The 19,606-nt window shown below is 36.8% G+C and overlaps 1 pseudogene; it reads left to right on the top strand.

The window, feature by feature from the left end:
* The first annotated feature begins 6,530 nt into the window (after nt 1-6,530).
* On the top strand, nt 6,531-17,184 carry LOC112098869 (annotated as a pseudogene).
* Nucleotides 17,185-19,606: the final 2,422 nt, after the last annotated feature.

Genomic DNA, 19,606 nt, shown 5'->3' on the forward strand with positions numbered 1-19,606 from the left:
ATAAAAAAATACATTATATTATAGTATTATCTTATTACATCATATTACATTTATATATTAATAATTAATATAAAAATAATAATTAATAATAAATTTAAATAACAAGAGTAGATCTGAAAATGATAGCAATAATTGAAGAATTATGAAATATTTAAGAATTTATGGAATAAATCAAAGGATTTATCTTTCTAAATTTAGAGAGCAAACATAAGCTTTATTTTATATTTAAGGGATTGTAGCTCTCATAAACAAATATTGAAACATGCATTGTAATTACCTAATATCAATAATAAAAGTCCTCTCAAAATTTCCTACTTCATTTTTATTCATGTCATTTAACAACTTAGTCAATGAATAAAATAATAATAATAATATTTTTTCTTGACATTTCAAGAAACACGAGGATTGAATGACAATAGCCAAAGTAAGTCTATCCCGCCGTTGCATTTACTTTTGTCATTCTTCCTTGGATCTAATCTAATGGTTAGGTCAAAAAAGACAAAAAATGTGGTATTACTGTGGTAACATAGGCAGACTATTTTCGAAATTAAAAAATACCATTCAGATTTTGGTTCATTCCGATTCTGAATTTTTAACCGAAAACGGAATGAGGAAGGTTTGATTTTGATTTTTGGATTGGGATCCCCCTATGTTATGGCTAATATAACATACACCCACACACAATAACAATACCCATTGGTGGAGTCCGCTACTGTTGCTGTGTGTGTGCTAACATAACTTAGCACTGGCCTTCGGATTGGGCTTTAGATAGAAAGCGATGAATATTAGTGTTATACTATTGCGTGTGAATGTGTATGGTAATAACATGAAGCCACATATCAAATTGAGCCACTTGGCAAACTTTTTTAAGTTCTTAAGCAAATAAACCGAACTGCAAATCCGGTTTATTTACTAGCTTACACTGGTTGGGTTCTTGCATTTTATAAACCGAGAAACTAAATCGAATCATTGGTCCGATTTCTTCTGAGAATCCGTTTTTTACCTGCCTTACCAATATTTACACAATATTATAATTTGAACTTAATAGGGATGGCAAAATTCGGCCTTGGTCTCAAGTACGGTGGTGTCCGTATTTAATTTAGACTTGTTTTTAGACATTTGAGGCACATTTTTAAGCTAGGAGTTTATATTTTAAAATACTATATATGTACTTTAAATTTATTTTATAATTTTTAAAATTTTAAATTCATTTTAATGAAACTTGACATCAAAAATATGGATTTTATATATTTAAAATTTTAAATATATGTAAAAGATGGGTCAAATAGATATAATTATTTAAAATAATATATATTTTATAAAATCCAATTCTCGGACCGAACTTCGTGCTTATCAAGTGATATTTGGGATCTATTCGACCTCATTCCTGGACCTGATACTAGCTGAGCAAGTGTCTTCGACATCCCTAATAATATGCATTCACGGTTAACTAAGCTACACTCAATGGACAAGTAATACTCTATTTTATCCTTTCAATAATAATTATTAATTTTTATTCCTTGAAAGGACATTAGACCAAAGTTTAAGAGGTTCTTATTTTTTGTTCCTTCACTTTTTCGAGTTTATATCTAATTTTTATTTGACTAGATGCTTTCATAGAATATGAGTAAATTTATTGTCTGATGAACATATTAATATATTTTCTTCTTTTGAAGTATTTTGTTCTTGAATGATGTTAGAAAAAGTTCATTTTTTATATATATTTTTCACACACCCTTCCCCCTTGGTTAAGATGGAGTTTTGTATTGTTTTCAAACTCTATTTGTATCTCTGTCATTTAGTATAACATGAATTATTGATTCTATTGGAATTATTACTGACACGACTCAAACGTTATTTATAGCTTCTAAATATAAGAGTGTCTTGTCATAATATAACTCAGTGAGTTCAAGATCAATACATGAGAAAAAGATTCAATTTTTTAGTTTCCTTAAATTATCTAAAACTAAAAGTAATTTAAATACAATTTATTTAGTTTAAATGAGAATAAAGAAATAAATTAGTTAGGATTATGGATCCACTTTTAGTAGTGAGCATAATTTAAAAAAATCTTTTTATTATTTTTTGGCCAAAAAGATTAATCACATAATTATCATTGTTTTCCAATCAATCTTATTATGGATTATGTGCGTAGTGTCTCAAAATTCAATTTGTATATAATAATTTAAAATACCATTTTACCATACCTAATACTAAGATATTAAGAATTTATTGTGTCAAACTCTTTTATTTGTCTACAATAAATCAAATTTTCAAAATATAAATATGGATAAAATTAAATAAAAAATAATTTAATTTATAAAATTTAAAATAAAATTTGATTAAATCATATTTTTTCACTAAGAGTTTTATCTCACCCTAACTCTATTATTTAGTTAAACATAATTGAAATAAAGATAATTGTTAAAACCAAATTACACATAATTAGACATAAGATAGCTAAAATTGAAAATAAAACTAAATTTATTGATGAAAATAATTTAAAAAAATCTTAAAAGAGTATTTAGGGGAGATGAGGAGAAGAATTTGGAAAGAAGGAAGTAAAGAGAGGAGTAGAAAAAGGGGTAAAATGATAATTTTATATTAAAATATGTAGAAATACAAGATAAAGTAAGAATTATACAAAATGAAGTTAAATTTTGGATTTAGAGCTATCAAATTAGGCAGATGAGAGTCCTCTATTTATAAATACAATAGATAAATCATGATCATTAGATGAAAACAATTCGAACGCATAAGATTGCACTATATGGCACACTTTGATTGGATGGAACACAACATCAGGGCTATCATTTCATATATGAGCATATATCGCATGTGTGGCTTTCAATCCAATAATCTGCCACCAAGTCACCAATCAACATGAGGTCAGTGGACATTTGTTTCAGTGTGTGTAGGTCTACAATAAGCTCATAGATCGATCGAATAAGATGTCAACACATCATTGATTAATGAAAAGTCAATTAGGCTCCACAAAATCGGCATGCATTCTAGCACACTAGATTTGAACCTTTGTAAATCTTGTTTTATACAATCGGTGTCACTTTTATCCTCGATTTTTGTCGTTCCTTAGCTTTTAGGGCTTCTGGACCTGTTCATGGTGTTGATGCCGCCATCTAGGACCCTGAACATGAGTAAAATTATAATTTTTCCTTTTATACCATTCTTAAGGTTTTTCATTACTCTAAGGTTAAAAATGTTGTCTCTTCTACGGTTTAATTTCTTGTCAATTATGTGGTAGCGTTTACATTTTAGATTAGAGTGAGAATCATGATGAGTAAGATCCTGAGATTGAGAATGTAGAGTGAGAGACACTGAAATGAGAGCATAAAATTAGAATTAAAATCTAATTTATGTCTTTATTTTATCTTGTATTAGGAGTAAACAATTTAAAATTATAATTCCACTGCAATAAATTGCTACACTGATAAGTGAAGTTCATTTACAACACACCACCTCCAGATCACTGCAACTTAACTTTCCACCCACACAGTATCATTTGCTGGAAAGGGTAATTTTTAGAGACCTCCCTTGAGGTTTGGCGTATTAACACTTAGATAAAAAGTATTCACGTAATTACAGAGACATCCCCTGACGTTAGTATCCTGTTAACTTGACTGTTACTGAAATGACAAAAAATCAAAAATGCCCTCGACTGCAAAAATGCTCTGACAGGTACAGCTAGTGTAATGTAATTAGCTACAATTTAGCATTAAACATCACATTAGAGCACTAAAAAGTCTAAAATAACCGTGAAAAGCAAATCATTAACAATACATAATAATAATTAAAAAAATAAAATATAAATTAAGAGAATTTATACTAGCAATGGCTATAAATACAGTCATTATCAGTTTCTCCCACTCCACATTCTTCTTTGACTTTCTTCTCACAATTTTTTCCTTCATCATTTAATACATCTCAAATGCTTAATAGTTAGTAAACTACTTTAATAAGATGATAAACAATCCATAATTCACTCTTCAATGCATTCAAAATAGAAAGATAACGAGTAATTTATGAATCATAATGCTTTGCTTTACTTTTTGGCAGTGGCAGCTCCAAATTCAATAACAGTAAATGAACAACGGTTCATTCATTACGAATGTAATTGTAAAGATAGGAATTTATAATTTCCAGATATTGGAATTAGAATAATATTCTTTAGCCATTTACATTGAAGCCAAAGAATAAAAGAAAAAGTCTTCCTCTGATATTTCAAGTTTCAAGCCGCTAGCCATATTAAGAAGCCAGATCAGAACGGAAGAACGAATGCTACTGCCACAACAAAAGTCTGGACCAATTGGGTAATAGCTGCCATGCCAATTTCATGACAAGCAAAAATTAATTATCCTCCCCAGACTAAAACATCAGCGAACCTACCTTTTGAATATAAAATAATAAGTAAATAAATCAAAGATTTCAATTCATTTACATTTGAAATCAACTACAATAGCAAAAAAAAAATTCGTTCAAGATAACTTATCCAACAACTTCAACACATTTTTTCATTTTTAATCATTACAACAATAAATTAAAAAAAGAAAAAAAGAAAAGAAAAAGAGTTTAACATCCAAGGGCTTTCTGCCAAACTAACCTTTTATGGGTTCCAATTCTAGTCATTTAAGACTCTAGCCATCGGCAAAATTCGATTGATGGAACACTTGTGCCACCATCGTAGCTTATCGTGTTGATGCTCAGGTTAAAATTACTTGAAGGTGGCTGAGATTCTATAGTTACAAAAGCTTCTTGAGAGCCTTTCAAGCTTGAAAATGGCTGAGTTTCGTTTAATGAGAGGGAAAATGGAGTTTTAGTTTATCTCATATAATATGCAATGTGGGTAATTAATTGATTATCAGTACCTGAATCTGAGTCATTGATGCAACTTTGGGTTTTGTTTTGAATTTCTTTCATTTTTTTATTTACGAAATCACTAAATTGGCTTGGGTTTAGTAGATGAAAGAGAAGATATATCAAAGTCATTCTTAGAACCAATGGATGATGAAGTGCTGCAGCGATAAACTCTGACAGGTGGTTGCTTTTGATTTTTTCAATTTAAAATATCTTTTTATGAAATTACCCTCATACATTGATAAGATACCAAATGGAATACAAACGGCATGGGAGATTTTTGAAATTACGGTCATACTTTCTATTTAAGTGTCAATACGCTAAAACTCAGGGGAGGTCCCCAAAAATTACCCTTGCTGGAAATTTTGACACGCGGTTGTTGAGGGGGTCCGCTGTAATACAGTGTTGTATCTGATGCAGCCGCTTATTATTATTTTTTCCATTCTACGGACGTAACCGGCCACCGAAATCGAAACAGTCAATTGTTAAAGGTAATTATGATTCAGCTCACTCATTTTTTAGTAATTATCATTCAAACTAGAACACTTCCCAAAGACCACCTTAATTAAAATTGAAAATACATTTTTTTAAGAACATGAAAATATACGTAAAATAAACGAGAATTCTATAATAATGCGAATAATATTTAAATATAAGCTAACAAAATTGATTATAAATGATCTTTTAATATTAGATTATAACATTAATGATATTTTGCATAAAAAATTATCAAAATATTTTTATTTATTTTTTTACTAGTGGAGTGCAATGTGAAGCTCCTTCGTTGGAGAGCTGTCAATTTGTTTTCGGCTAAGGATTTGAAAGAAAATAAAATTACATTTTTTAAGATTATGTGATTGGTGTATGTACCCCGCTGAGACTTTGGGAGAGGACCATTTTACCATTAAATTGATGATGATAACGTGAGTGCCGATGTGATCTCATCCAATGAATTAATCATTAGCTTTTTAGGCCGATGCTGCATTTTGGGAGCTTTAGGCATTTTCCTCCGTCCGTTTCTCATTTTTGGAAAAAGAAAGTAACGGGTAATGCGTGAACTTTAGTATTTTAGTGCTGATTTTTTTTTTTAATTTTAATTAAGTAATAAGTCATTGTCTAATAACAATTATTTCTCTCCTTAAATAAAATGGTTGTATGAGCGATTTAAATACGTACATTTAAGACCAAAAGTCAACCGTAGTTAAGAGTGTTATATTCTATGAAAAACAACATACACTCTTTAAAATTGTCTAATGTACTTATAATCCATCAACTCCAAAATACATAAAGAGAACTTAACTATTTGATTCCGTCAGTTAAATGTTTGGATGACAACAAGTAGGGATGGCAAAACCCCGGGCCGGGTATTGCAATGACCGGACCCTGCCCGGATGCAACCGGTCCGGGTTTGGGCTGTGTTTTAATTCGGTTACCCGAATTCTATATTTTTTAAATATTATATGTGTATATATTTTTTATTTTTTGGTAATTTTATAAGTTTTAAATTTATTTCATTAAAATTTGACATGAAAATATAAACTTTAAGTGTTTGAAACTTTATATATGTATAATAAATGAGTCAAATAAATATAAATATTTAAAATAATATATATTTTAAATATTTTTTAATAAAATTCAGGTTCCGAGTTTATCAAATGATGCCTAAGACCGACCCGGCTTCATACCCAGGCCGGGTAATACCCGGCCCACAATGCCCGGGTACGGTCTGGGTCCGGACCGGACAGGTGTTTTCGCCACCTCTAACAACAAGGGGCTATGTGGTACGTTTCGTCCATAAAAAGTGGCGTGATGCCGTTACTTATTATTATTATTATTTTATTTTATTTTCTTCTCTTTTTTAATTAAAGAATTTTGTAATAAAAATTAAAATAAAATAAAAAAGAAAACAAATATGTTATCTTTTAAACTATAACATTAAAGTGTTTAATAAATTTTTACCATAACAATAAATTTTTATTGTTATGGTTTAGAAAATAAGATGATTTAATCTCACACTTACCTGATGAAAAATTTATAATATATTTGTTATTTTGTGAAAATTATTATTTAAAAACCATCTCTATTGCACATTATCATTTTTATTTCATAGTTATAATTTTTTTACCACTTTAACAATAACTTAAAAAATTAGAGCACCTCCATACCAAATAATTCTACCGCTGCTGATGCTCTATTTTAGGATTCTTCATTAGTCATTTTACAGGGAAATTCTCCTGTACTTCAGTTATGTGAACAACCAACTAATAAAATCATGATTGATGATTCTATCGGTTGGCTATCGCTACTTACGATGTAAATAAGTTTTTTCTTCATTGCAATCAGCGTTGATGACAATGCGATGGCTGTTAAGAACCCCACGTATTTTTACCTATTATTTCTTTGTTTAAATAAAATTATGATAAAATCTCCAAAAATTAATAACATAAATTTGGGAGTAATAAAAATTTATTAATTAAGTGAATATTTGAATTGATCAAATTATAATTTAACACCTTGGCGCTAAATCTAGACTGACGGAATATATTATTTAGTCAAGGTATGTGTCAATTCATTTCTAAGTCCTAAAATAGATTAACAAGCATATTAAATTGTATTGCGAACATTTTTATAAAAATAATAGAAAAATATAGTTGAATCAACTAGCTCCCACTAAACGAAAACTTACGGCTTAACACATTTCATTGTGAGCCTATTTCGTTCTTGAATATAAATATATAATGGTTACATGTAATGCCAGGTTGTTGATTGTGGATTCTAAATGATCTGACAGGTAACCTATCCAAATATGATGGAGTTGTTTGAGAGTCTTGGGGTTGATATGGAGATATCAGATATGTCATTTTCATTGAGCTTAGACAAAGGCCAAGGCTGTGAATGGGGTAGCAGAAATGGCTTGTCCAGTTTGTTTGCACAGAAGAAAAATGTGCTCAATCCTTACTTTGGCAAATGCTTCGGGAAATGATAAGTTCAAGGATGATGTCCTCAGGTTTGCTCTTCTCCCTTCACTTACAAAAGCAGCAGAAGAAAAGAAAAGATGCTACCTACAAAAGCAGCAGAAGAAGAGATATGAATCATTGAAGCCATAAATAATGATTTCTTGCAGGTTGCACTGTGGTCTGTGGAGATGGTTCCCGAGAATTTTACAATAGCTGTGTAATGGCACTTCATGCTCCAGATGCTTTAAAAATACTTGGAAACCAAGCAACATTTGATGAAACGAGAACAGGTGGTGCATTCCAGTATGTCTACAGGCACTATCTCCCATTACCAACCTCCACGATTCATCCACTAGGTACCACTTTATTTGAAGGGTGATAGTAAAATGTATAGAGTGTTTGCTAAATCAACTTTGACAGTGAACTGGTAGTCTGGTACTGATAGTGAAATTGATAGAATGATGAATCTCCGTAGCCGATTCTATTGAATGCGCGATCATTCGTTTACTTTCTATTGGCAGTGATATTTTCCTTCATTGTGACAAAAATTCTATGCCCCAAAATCCAGCAGCATGGAGCGCATGGAGCTTTCTTGGTAGTCTGGACAGTAAAGTTTGTCTGACATAGTGGCTAAACGTGCTTCAGGTATGTAATTAATCGTTCCAATGAATGAAGTAAAACCTGAAATAATTCAGAAATGCATTAAACGATTTGGCGACAGTTTTGCACTCTGTGTAGTCTAAAATGTTAATAATTGCCAGCTACATCAATGTTGCCGATGAGTAGGCTGTCTCTGAGTGAATTAATTAATCTCTAAATCTTAACCTTGCAGAATCTTGGTGGAACGAGTCTACCTTATCTCGTAACACTGAATCCTGATCATGCACCAGAACATACTTTGCTCAAGTGGTCAACTGGCCCTCCAGTTCCATTTGTTGCTGCTTCAAAAGCTTCGCTTGAGCTTGGCCATATTCAAGGGAGGAGAGGCATTTGGTTTCGTGGAGCATATCAGGGTGAGCATTCTGATGCATGGAAATTAGACACTATCAATAAATTTTTATCATTCACATTTAGTTTCATTTAGAACCATTTCTTCATATGCAGAACAATATAGTACTACATAACAGCTAAGTTTGAATAGCAAACGTCACGTTTCAATGTTAATTGCGACGTCATTTTTCTGTCCATTGTTCACGGATGTTCGGTTCTTTCCAATAGTAATATGTCTTAGAATTTCTAATGAGCTTAACATTTTTGGGTCATCTCAGTAATTTGTTTCACTTTTGTTTCAGGTTATGGCTTCCATGAGGATGGACTAAAGGTAGCAATTAGTGCCCTTAAATTCACTACTCATACATATTATTCCTGCAGTGAAGTACTAATTACATTTTAGAATACAACGAAAGTTTACAAGTTACTTGTTCATCACGACAATACAGGATCTATCAATTAACTCATGTATGACTTACGGTGAGGAGTGCTTCTTTCCAGGCAGGCATGACCGCGGCGCATGGTGTGCTTGGAAAAAGTTGTACCATCTCTGAAGGAAACAGGGGCTCTAATTTTTGTTGCTAGATTTCTTGGACAGTATATATCTACTGGCAGTATTATGTGAGTTCACTCTTATTTCCATGTCAGTTTGCCTGTTTTCGTTTCTACATACCAACATAGAACTAAAATAATAAATTTGTCATATTCTAGAAATACTGATACAATTTGTTCTTTGGCTTAACAGTTTGCTCGAGGAAGGAGGCACCATGTTTACTTTTGAGGGCACTCGGAAAAATAATCATTTAAAAACTGTTTTGAGAATTCACAGTCCCCAGTTTTACTGGAAGGTAATGCAGTTTTAATTTTTTTCTGACATTATTTTAAGAGAGATCGAAATGCGGGAAAATTGAGTTTTACAGTCTTGTTCATGTTTTTGTTATGCACAAAATTCCAACAAACTGATGAATCCTGGAAGTTGTATTCAGATTATGACACAGGCAGATTTAGGTCTTGCGGACTCATATATCAATGGAGATTTTTCTTTTGTAGATAAATCTGTTTATGCTAAGATTGAGTCCAAAACCAACTTTGTTTCATCAGTAGTACTTCTAGAGATTTTTCCTTGCTGATTTAAATTTCAGATTCTGATTGCCAACAGAGATTTGGATTCTTCAGTCTCTAGGCTAAACCAGAAAAGGTATACTGTAATTGCTGGGGCTCCTGGAATATAATGTTGACAGTTGTTTTCTTAGTCTCATTACATTAAGTAATTCGCCCTGTGTCGGCTTCAGGGGTTGGTGGTCACCAATTTTATTCACTGCTGGTTTTGCGTCTGCAAAATACTTCTTTCGGCACATTTCAAGGACAAATACTCTCACACAAGCTTGCAGGCACATCTCTCGTCATTATGATCTGGTAAATTCTTTTTTTCCTTCTAAAATAACAAGTAGGATCTCATAACTCTTATTTGATCTTTGTTTTTAGAGCAACGAACTTTTTTGCCTATTCTTGGACGAGTCACTGACTTACTCATGTGCCCTATTTAAGGTTAGAGAAGTGATCTTCTTGGGCAGTATTCTGTGTCTTTCATTTCCCATATATATATGCACACACACACACACACTCTTTCACTCCTAGGAAAAATTGATTGATCACCCATTTCTTTAAAGAGCGAAGATGAAGACTTGAAAGCCTTCTCTTCTGATTGAGAAAGTGAGTATATACAAAACCATTAAATGTTTTATCAACTCTGAATCTACTTAATGCTTATGCATTTTTTCATATGCTTAAAATTATCTAGGCAATGAGTTAGTAATGGGCAAAAAGTTCTTGAGATTGGATGTGGTTGGGGAACCTTATGTTGCGGACCGCCCAAATTCGTAGCCCAATTTGCTCACCAAGAGCCCAACACAAGGCCAAGAGTGCTAGTTTGGCCCAATTTCGGAAAGTTCTAAGCAACTCTAGCACATTGAGCTTGTAAATACTCTAGAATGCTCTATACAATTTCAGCACATGTAAATAGCTAGGAAGTTGTAGAATTCTCTAGAATCTCTAGAGCTTGGCAAGCCTCCCCTATAAATATAGGATGGCATTAGGCATTAGTATTCAACAAACACAACAACAAGCATTGTAAGCAACTCAAGCATTGTAATCTCTCTTTGTGCAATACAAGTTTTCTTATTCGGCTCCATTGCTCTCTTCTCTAGTTCGAGAAGCTCTAGGCTTACTTAGCAATATTCAGCAAAGTTGTCTAAGTGCCGCATGGGTTAGCTGCACAAAATACTCATCCCGTGACAAGTGGCATCAGAGCTAAGGTTTGCACGCACGCAAGTTAGCTCACGAGCAATAGCCAACCCTTCGAACGTAGCACAAGAAGGTGTTGTTGGTGTGGATGTTCTACCAGAACCAAGCCACGGCCGAGAGGGAGAGCGCGCCCAAGGCAAGACTCGTGGCAAGTCCAAGGCCCCATCCGTGGATGCGTTGGAGCCTCGTGTGACTACTCTCGAAATTGCATTGTCCGCCGCTCAAGATAGCCTCGAGGGATTAGAGGAAAGAGTGGACGGTCTCGAGAGGGAATACACCGAGTTCACGGTGGCAACAAAAGCTCTCATCCAAGAGCAAGCGAACACTCTCCGAGGTGAGTTTCGTTCTTTCCATGATGAGTTGCTCAAACTTCTTAGCTTTGTTCAGGATGAACTGCGCACTGTCCGTGCGGAAGTGGATAAAGTCCGCTCGGATTGGGCATGGCACAAGCGCACACTCGTCGTAAGTCCAGCTTCCGCAAACTCGAGTGATGCGCGCCGCATTGACGTGCCAAAGCCCGACACATACGATGGCACACGCAACTCCACCATCGTGGACAACTTCCTATTTAGGCTTGATCAATAATTCGATGCCATGGGTGTACGAGATGAGGCATCGAAAGTGGGTACTGTACCCACCTATCTTAGAGGCGCTGCACAACTATGTTTGCATCGCAAGCATGGCGAGATGGGCAAAGACATTTGCACCATCGACACTTGGGCCGACTTCAAGCAAGAACTCCAAAAGCAGTTCGCCCCAAGCAATGCAGAGAAGGAAACGCAAGCGCGCTTACGTCGCCTCAAGCAATCGGGTAGCATTCAGGACTACATCAACGAGTTCACTACCCTTATGTTGGAGATAAGCGACATGTCCGATAAGGATTCGCTCTTCTACTTCCAAAATGGCCTCAAGGATTGGGCCAAGACCGAGCTTGATAGGCGTGGTGTTCAAACACTTGACGACGCCATCGCCGTTGCAGAATCGCTCACCGAATACTTTACCCAATCCAAAGACAAGAAGTCTAGCCAAGGCAAAGGTAGGGGAGAGAGTCGCAAGGACAAGGGCAACAACCGTAAAGATTGGGGGCAGAAAAAGCCGCCTAGCAACAAGAGCGGGCAAGGAAAAACGGAGGGCAAGAAGGAGGCGCCAAAGCCGCAAAGCCCATGCTTCATATGCAACGGCCCACATTGGGTACGCGACTTTCTGGAGAAGAGGTCGCTTAATGCTCTCGCAGCCCAACTCAAGAGCAACCCCACAATGTCCACGGAAGAACCCCAACTCAGCATGAGTTCTCTTCAATGCCTCGGCATACTCAATCACCAACAGCCCACACTCGTCAAGAAAAGGCTCATGTATGTCAGCGAGAAGATAAATGGCCAGTCTGTTCACGCGCTACTAGACACGGGAGCAACGCACAATTTCGTGTCCATAGACGAAGCCAAGCGCTTAGGCCTCAAGGCCACCAAGGAAGGAGGCATAATGAAAGCTGTGAACTCACCCGCCAAGGCAATTGCAGGAATTGCACAAGACGTGCACTTAACACTCGGTACGTGGAGTGAAAATCTTGATTTCTCCATCGTCCCGATGGATGACTTCAAGATGGTCCTCGGCATGGAATTCTTCGACTAAGTCCAAGCCTTCCCACTGCCCGCTACAAACTCCCTAAGCATCCTCGACGGGAGTAAAGCATGCATGGTTCCCACGGAACGAGGCAAGTCCGAGGAGAAGACACTCTCCGCCATGCAATTCAAAAGGACTTTCAAGAAGGACCCAAGTTTCTTGGTTTCTATTCGGGAACTAAACGAGGAAGGAAATAGCGGAACCTCGCCAAGCCAAGTCCCTCCGCGAATTCAAGACGTCCTCAATGAATACAAGGACGTGATGCCTCCAGAACTTCCGAAGAAGCTCCCATCTCGATGAAAGGTAGATCATGCAATCGAGCTGGAACAAGGCGCGAAGCCACCAGCCTTGGCGCCCTACCGCATGGCACCACCCGAACTAGATGAGCTGCTGAGACAACTCAAAAACTTGCTGGACGCAGGCTACATTCGCCCCTCAAAGGCCCCATTCGATGCATCGGTCCTCTTCCAAAAGAAAAATGATGGATCGCTGCGGATGTGCATCGACTATAGAGCGCTCAACAAGATCACCATCACGAACAAGTATCCGATTCCCTTGATTGCGGACTTGTTCAACCAGCTTGGCAAAGCGTGGTACTTCACCAAACTTGATTTGCGCTCTGGGTACTACTAAGTGCGCATCACCAAGGGAAACGAACCGAAGACAACGTGCACAATAAGGTACGGGTCTTTCGAATTCCTTGTGATGTCTTTTGGCCTTACTAATGCACCCGCTACATTTTGCACACTCAAGAATAAGGTGCTCCAACCATTCCTCAACCGCTTCGTGGTCGTGTACTTGGATGACATAGTGGTGTATAGCACCACACTCGAGGAGTATGCTCAACATTTGCAACAAGTCTTCCAAGTACTCCGAGACAACGAGCTCTTCCTCAAATTGGAGAAGTGCTCGTTTGCCCAACAAGAAGTGGAGTTCCTTGGCCACAAGATTGCGGGCGGGAAATTCATGATGGAGAATGCCAAGGTGAAGGCCACCCTCGAATGGGAACCTCCCTCAAAAGTGCTCGAGCTCCGCTCATTCCTTGGATTGGTGAACTACTACCGCCGCTTCATCAAGGGCTATTCGGTCAAGGCGGCACCCTTGACGGATATGCTCAAGAAAAACAGAACGTGGCATTGGTCCGAAGAATGCCAACACGCATTCGAGGAGTTGAAAAGAGCAATTTCGGAAGAACCCATCATCGCTCTTTCGGACCACACCAAACCTTTCGAAATCCAAACGGATGCCTCAGATTTCGTCATAGGAGGAGTCCTCATGCAAGAAGCCACCCTATAGCGTTCGAGAGTCGAAAGCTAAATAAAACGGAACGCCCCTACACGGTGCAAGAAAAGGAGATGACAACCATAATCCATTGTCTAAAAGTGTGGCGACATTACTTGCTAGGCTCTCACTTCACGATCATAACGGACAACGTAGTGACAAGCTACTTTCAAATGCAAAAGAAGTTGAGTCTAAAGCAAGCATGGTGGCAAGATTTCCTTGCAAAATTCGATTATCAGCTCGAGTACAAACCGTGTAAAGCCAATGTCGTTGCAGATGCTCTAAGCCACAAGGCCGAATTGACAACTCTTAGCATGAGCCAACCAAAGTCCGACCTTGTCTCACGCATCAAGGAAGGCCTCCAACAAGATCTGCTAGCAAATGATTTGCTGGAGATGGTGCTCGAAGGCAAGACAATGCGATTTTGGCAAGAGGAATGCATCCTCATCACCAAAGGAGATCGGCTATTCATGCCAAGGTGGGGAAACTTGAGAAAGAAAGTTATCAAGGAGTGCCACGACTCCAAGTGGGCTGGTCACCCAGGAATCGAGCGCACCACCGCACTAGTTCAAGCCTCGTATTTTTTGGCCACACATGAGGGACAACATCGAGACATATGTATGAACTTGTCTTGTGTGCCAACAAGACAAGGTGGATCATCAACTTCCAGCGGGATTGTTGGAGCCGCTACCACTAGCAACAAGGCCATGAGAAAGTGTCTCCATGGACTTCATCACATCGCTACCCAAATCCGAAGGTTGCGGTAGCATCATGGTCGTTGTCGACCGATACAGCAAGTATGTCACATTCATTGCCGCACCCATCGATTGCAAAGTTGACGAGGCAACTCACCTATTCCTCAAGTACATTGTGAAGATTTGGGGAGTTCCAAGGAGTATTGTGAGCGACCAAGACTTTCGGTTCACTGAGCCTTTTTGGACGGAGCTCTTCAAGATATTGGGGACCGATCTCAAGTTCTCGACAAGCTTCCACCCACAAACGGATGGGCAGACCGAGCGCATTAATGGCCTTCTCGAGATGTACTTGAGGCATTATGTGAGCGCTCATCAGTGGGATTGGGCGAAGTTACTCGACATCACCCAATTTTCTTATAACTTACAGCGAAGTGAGGCTACGGGCAAGAGTCCATTCGAGATCATCATGGGATTTTAGCCCATGACCCCCAACGCCATAGCCTTAACTTACGGAGGGAAAAGCCCCGCGGCACATAAGCTCACCCGCGAATGGCATGAGGAAGCAGACATCACACGAGCCTACCTCGACAAAGCAGCGAGGAAAATAAAGAAATGGGCGGATACAAGGAGACGACATGTGGAGTATAAGGAAGGTGATCAAGTCATGATCAAACTCTTACCCCAACAATTCAAGATTTTGCGAAAAGTCCACAAGGGATTAGTGAGGTGCTACGAGGGACCCTTCCGACTTGTTCGACGTATGGGCAACGTCTCATATCAACTCCAACTTCTGCTAAGACTCAAAATCCATCCAGTCTTTCATGTGAGTCTTCTCAAGCCATATCACGAAGACATGGGAGACCCAAGTCGCGGAAAATCGAAGCGCGCGCCAACCGCCGTTGTCACCGCATTCGACAAAGATGTGGGCTACATCATCGCAAACCCTACGGTTTCGAGGAGGGGCGTGCCAGCACATAGTGAGTACTTTGTGAAGTGAAAAAACCTCCCCGAGAGCGAAGCCACTTGGGAACATGAAGATGATTTGTGGCAATTCGCTGAGCACATCCAACACTTCAAGCACGAGAGCGCAACAAGGACGCCGCGAGCTTAGGTGAGGGAGGATGTTGTGGACCGCCCAAATTCATAGCCCAATTTGCTCACCAAGAGCCCAACACAAGGCCAAGAGTGCTAGCTTAGCCCAATTCCGAAAAGTTCTAGGCAACTCTAGCACATTGAGCTTGTAAATACTCTAGAATTCTCTATACAATTCCAGCACATGTAAATAGCTAGGAAGTTGTAGAATTCTCTAGAATCTCTAGAGCTTGGCAAGCCTCCCCTATAAATATGGGATGGCATTAGGCATTTGCATTCAACAAATACAACAACAAGCATTGTAAGCAACTCAAGCATTGTAATCTCTCTTTGTACAATACAAGTTTTCTTATTCAACTCCATTGCTCTCTTCTCTAGTTCGAGAAGCTCTAAGCTTACTTAGCAACATTCGGCAAAGTTGTCTAAGTGCCGCACGGGTTAGCTGCGCAAAATACTCATCCCGTGACACTTAGCTATTGAAGTAGTCAAGAGAACTGGATGCAAGTACACAGGTATAACCTTGGCTGAGAAGCAACTGAAATATGCAGGGATTAAAGTGAAGGAAGCCGATCTAGAGGTAACTGTCTTCTGTCTGCCCTTGAGGATGGTTAGTCGTAAAGAAGTCAGGGATGGCAATCAAGTTGAAATTGATAACTCATGTAATCTCATTATTCATAACACCTTAACCATCTTTGCCCTCAGGACCACATCAGATTATATCTCTGCAAGTATCGTCATTAACTGCCTAAAGCCAACAAATATGACAGAATTATTTCTTGGTAAGTACACTTACCACATCAGATTAAGAATATATATAACAATGCATGTGCTGACATGACAAGTTTTTCAATGGCCTTTCTTAGCGAAATGATAGAAGCTTTGGTCATGAATACATGGAGGAGTTTTTTGGTTGTTGCGAATCACTGATAGCGAAAGATGGGCTTTTTGTTCTTCAAGTAATGTCTTTTGGCCAGTTTGCTTGTGCTGCATTGATATTCAGTGATTGGCCGAAAGGCTCTAATTGTTTCGAATGGTAACCTTTTCAGTTTATATCAATACCGGATGAGCGTTATAATGAGTTCAGGCTAAGTTCAGATTTTATGAAGGAATATATTTTCCCAGGTGGATGCTTGCCTTCATTAAGTAGGATAACATCAGCCATGTCTGCAGCATCCAGACTCTGGTATAATTTAGCAGTTAGCACAGTTTAACACTTATTCTTATGTTCTTGTGCAGTTATGTTTTCTTTACTCCTTGTTTACTCCTCAAAATTAACCGAACTTCTGCTAATGTAGCGTGGAGCAAGTGGAAAATATAGGAATCCATTACTACCAAACACTTAGATGTTGGAGAAAGAATTTCATGGAGAATGAGATGTGTCAGTAATCATAATATAAATTAATGTGTTCGGCTTGTCATGTTTTAGCTCTCTTATGTACATTTTGTGGTCTACATAATATAAAAGAACATAAAATATATCCTGATGAGATTAATCTTTTCTCAGCAAAATTCTTGCTCTAGGGTTCAATGACAAAGTTCTTTCGAACATGGGAATATTATTTTGATTATTGTGCTGCCGGTTTTAAGTCTTATACACTGGCAGACTATCACGTCAGTCTTAGGCTTTTGCAATATGCAACTAAATTGTTATGCTTTAATCAATAACATTCAAATTGTAACTCAATATGAAAAAAAAATTCTTTTCGCGTCCTGGCAACGTTGCTGCATTCAGCAATCCATACAAAGGCTTTTCTTCGGCATATTGATTCTGTTCTGTAAATGGAGAGCAAGCTCTCTTTCATACCAGCTTATATTGTTGCTGTGTCATTTCTTACACAATTACTTCAAGTACTTGGTAAGATAGTGATACATTGTTTTCGACAGCATAAATCCCCGAGATAGAATTGCAGATTGACAAATTGAAAGAAACAAAGAAGTGATATTTTTTCATCTTGAGAAATTCTTGTAAACTTTTGCAGTTCCACACCGCACCAGACAGAAATGTTAGCTTACATTGTAATGATTTATGAAAATTAATATTAAGACTGAATTGAGAATACTGATAAAGAGAAATTAAAATTCTGCATTTTGATTACTTTGAAGCAATAAAATTTTTGTCATTCTGAGATTTTTTGTATCAGAAGTGCTCTTAAATACCATGTACATTTTCTTTCATATCTTTTGTTGCATTTTTTTCCCCATCAATTGTAATGCCCTAAAGCAAGGCAAAATGAAAGATAAGCAACTTAATTCATACAACAGCAGCACATATACACTTATTTTTCAAATTTTGTGGTAGGATATAGTAATTTTGTCAAAATAACTTGTAAAAAAATTTATCAAATAACAAAATTAACATTTAACTTTTTAAAATTATTTTTGAACTTCCTAAAAGTAATTCTAAATGGACTCTAAGTGGGTCTTTTATAAAATTTTAATATTTCATTTATTCCTGACATTAAATTATATTAGAAAAACAGAAGGTTAAACAAGGTAGAAGTTACCTCATAACTTATAAATTAAATAATTTTATTTTGTGCATGCGTCAAATAATCAATTTTTATGTTCAAAAGTAACATGTACCCTTCAACAATCAGGTGTTGTTGTTAATGTTTTAGCACCAGAAATCAAATGGGTAAATTAAAACAATTTCTAAGTGAGACAAGTGTCATTTTCCCTGCTAAATAATACCATATGCCAAATTTTTAAGTGATGATTTCCTTTTGCAAACGGCCCAAATACCAGAACAATTGCTTAAATACTTTATTGATCTTATTATATTTATTTCGTTATACATAACCTTTTTTTTTTTTTTTTTGCCAACCGGAGATTTATCAAGATTCGCGTTACCTTGTTTTCTCACCTTCTATTAATAAGGATTCATGCAAAACTTGCCGCTATACATATTTTAACAATAACAGCAACTAGCTATGTTTAACCAGCCTAATTATGTCTCTACTTTATGACTATAAAACATAAATTTATCATGTTAACTTAAAAACTTTGTTCCAATATTGTTCAAAACTTTAATCAAGACTCTCTGTTTATGCCCTTTTTTTTATTGAATTTGTGAAGTTGAAATGATTTTTATGTATCTGGAAGCCTGTAAAACTAATATTTTGGATATTGGAGGAAACTGAAGAGTAAATTTAGGGCTGATTTGGTTGTTCCAGTAGTTTGATGTTGATGAAGGATTTGCAGATAAAGTCATCTGGTGATAAACCAACGCACATTGTTCCGTTTGTCTAGTGATAAGACAACAAATGTTGTTGCATGTGATTCTTCTTCTCCGTTTTCAAACTCTACGAGAAACTTCAATTTGGGTAGGTGTTCAAATCTTGTACAGTTGGTCAAAAAGCATAAGCCATGGGATCTGAGACGATGTTTAAGCAGTATTCACCTAAATAGCAGCAGCTCTCTTTGAATAGCAGATGTTCTGAGTATAACTGTGTATATATATTTTTTTAAAATTACGAAAATAGCATAAGGATTTGGGTTCGTTCCAGTTCTGGATTTTTTAACCGAAAACGGAATGGGGGAGGTTTGATTTTGATTTTCGGATTAGGCTTTAGATAGAAGGCGATGAATATGGGTATATCAGTGTTATCCTATTGTGTGTGAATGCGTATGGTGATAAAATGAAGACACCTATCAAATTGAGCCACTTGGCAAACTTTTTAAGTTCATAAGCAAATAAACCGAACTGCAAATTCGGTTTATTTACTAGATTACACTGCCTCACTAATATTTACGCAATATAATGGTCCGATTTCTAATTTTCTATTGAGAATCCGT

This window comes from Citrus clementina, unplaced genomic scaffold (assembly GCF_000493195.1).
Source record: "Citrus clementina cultivar Clemenules unplaced genomic scaffold, Citrus_clementina_v1.0 scaffold_9, whole genome shotgun sequence".
Taxonomy (NCBI): Eukaryota; Viridiplantae; Streptophyta; class Magnoliopsida; order Sapindales; family Rutaceae; genus Citrus; species Citrus x clementina.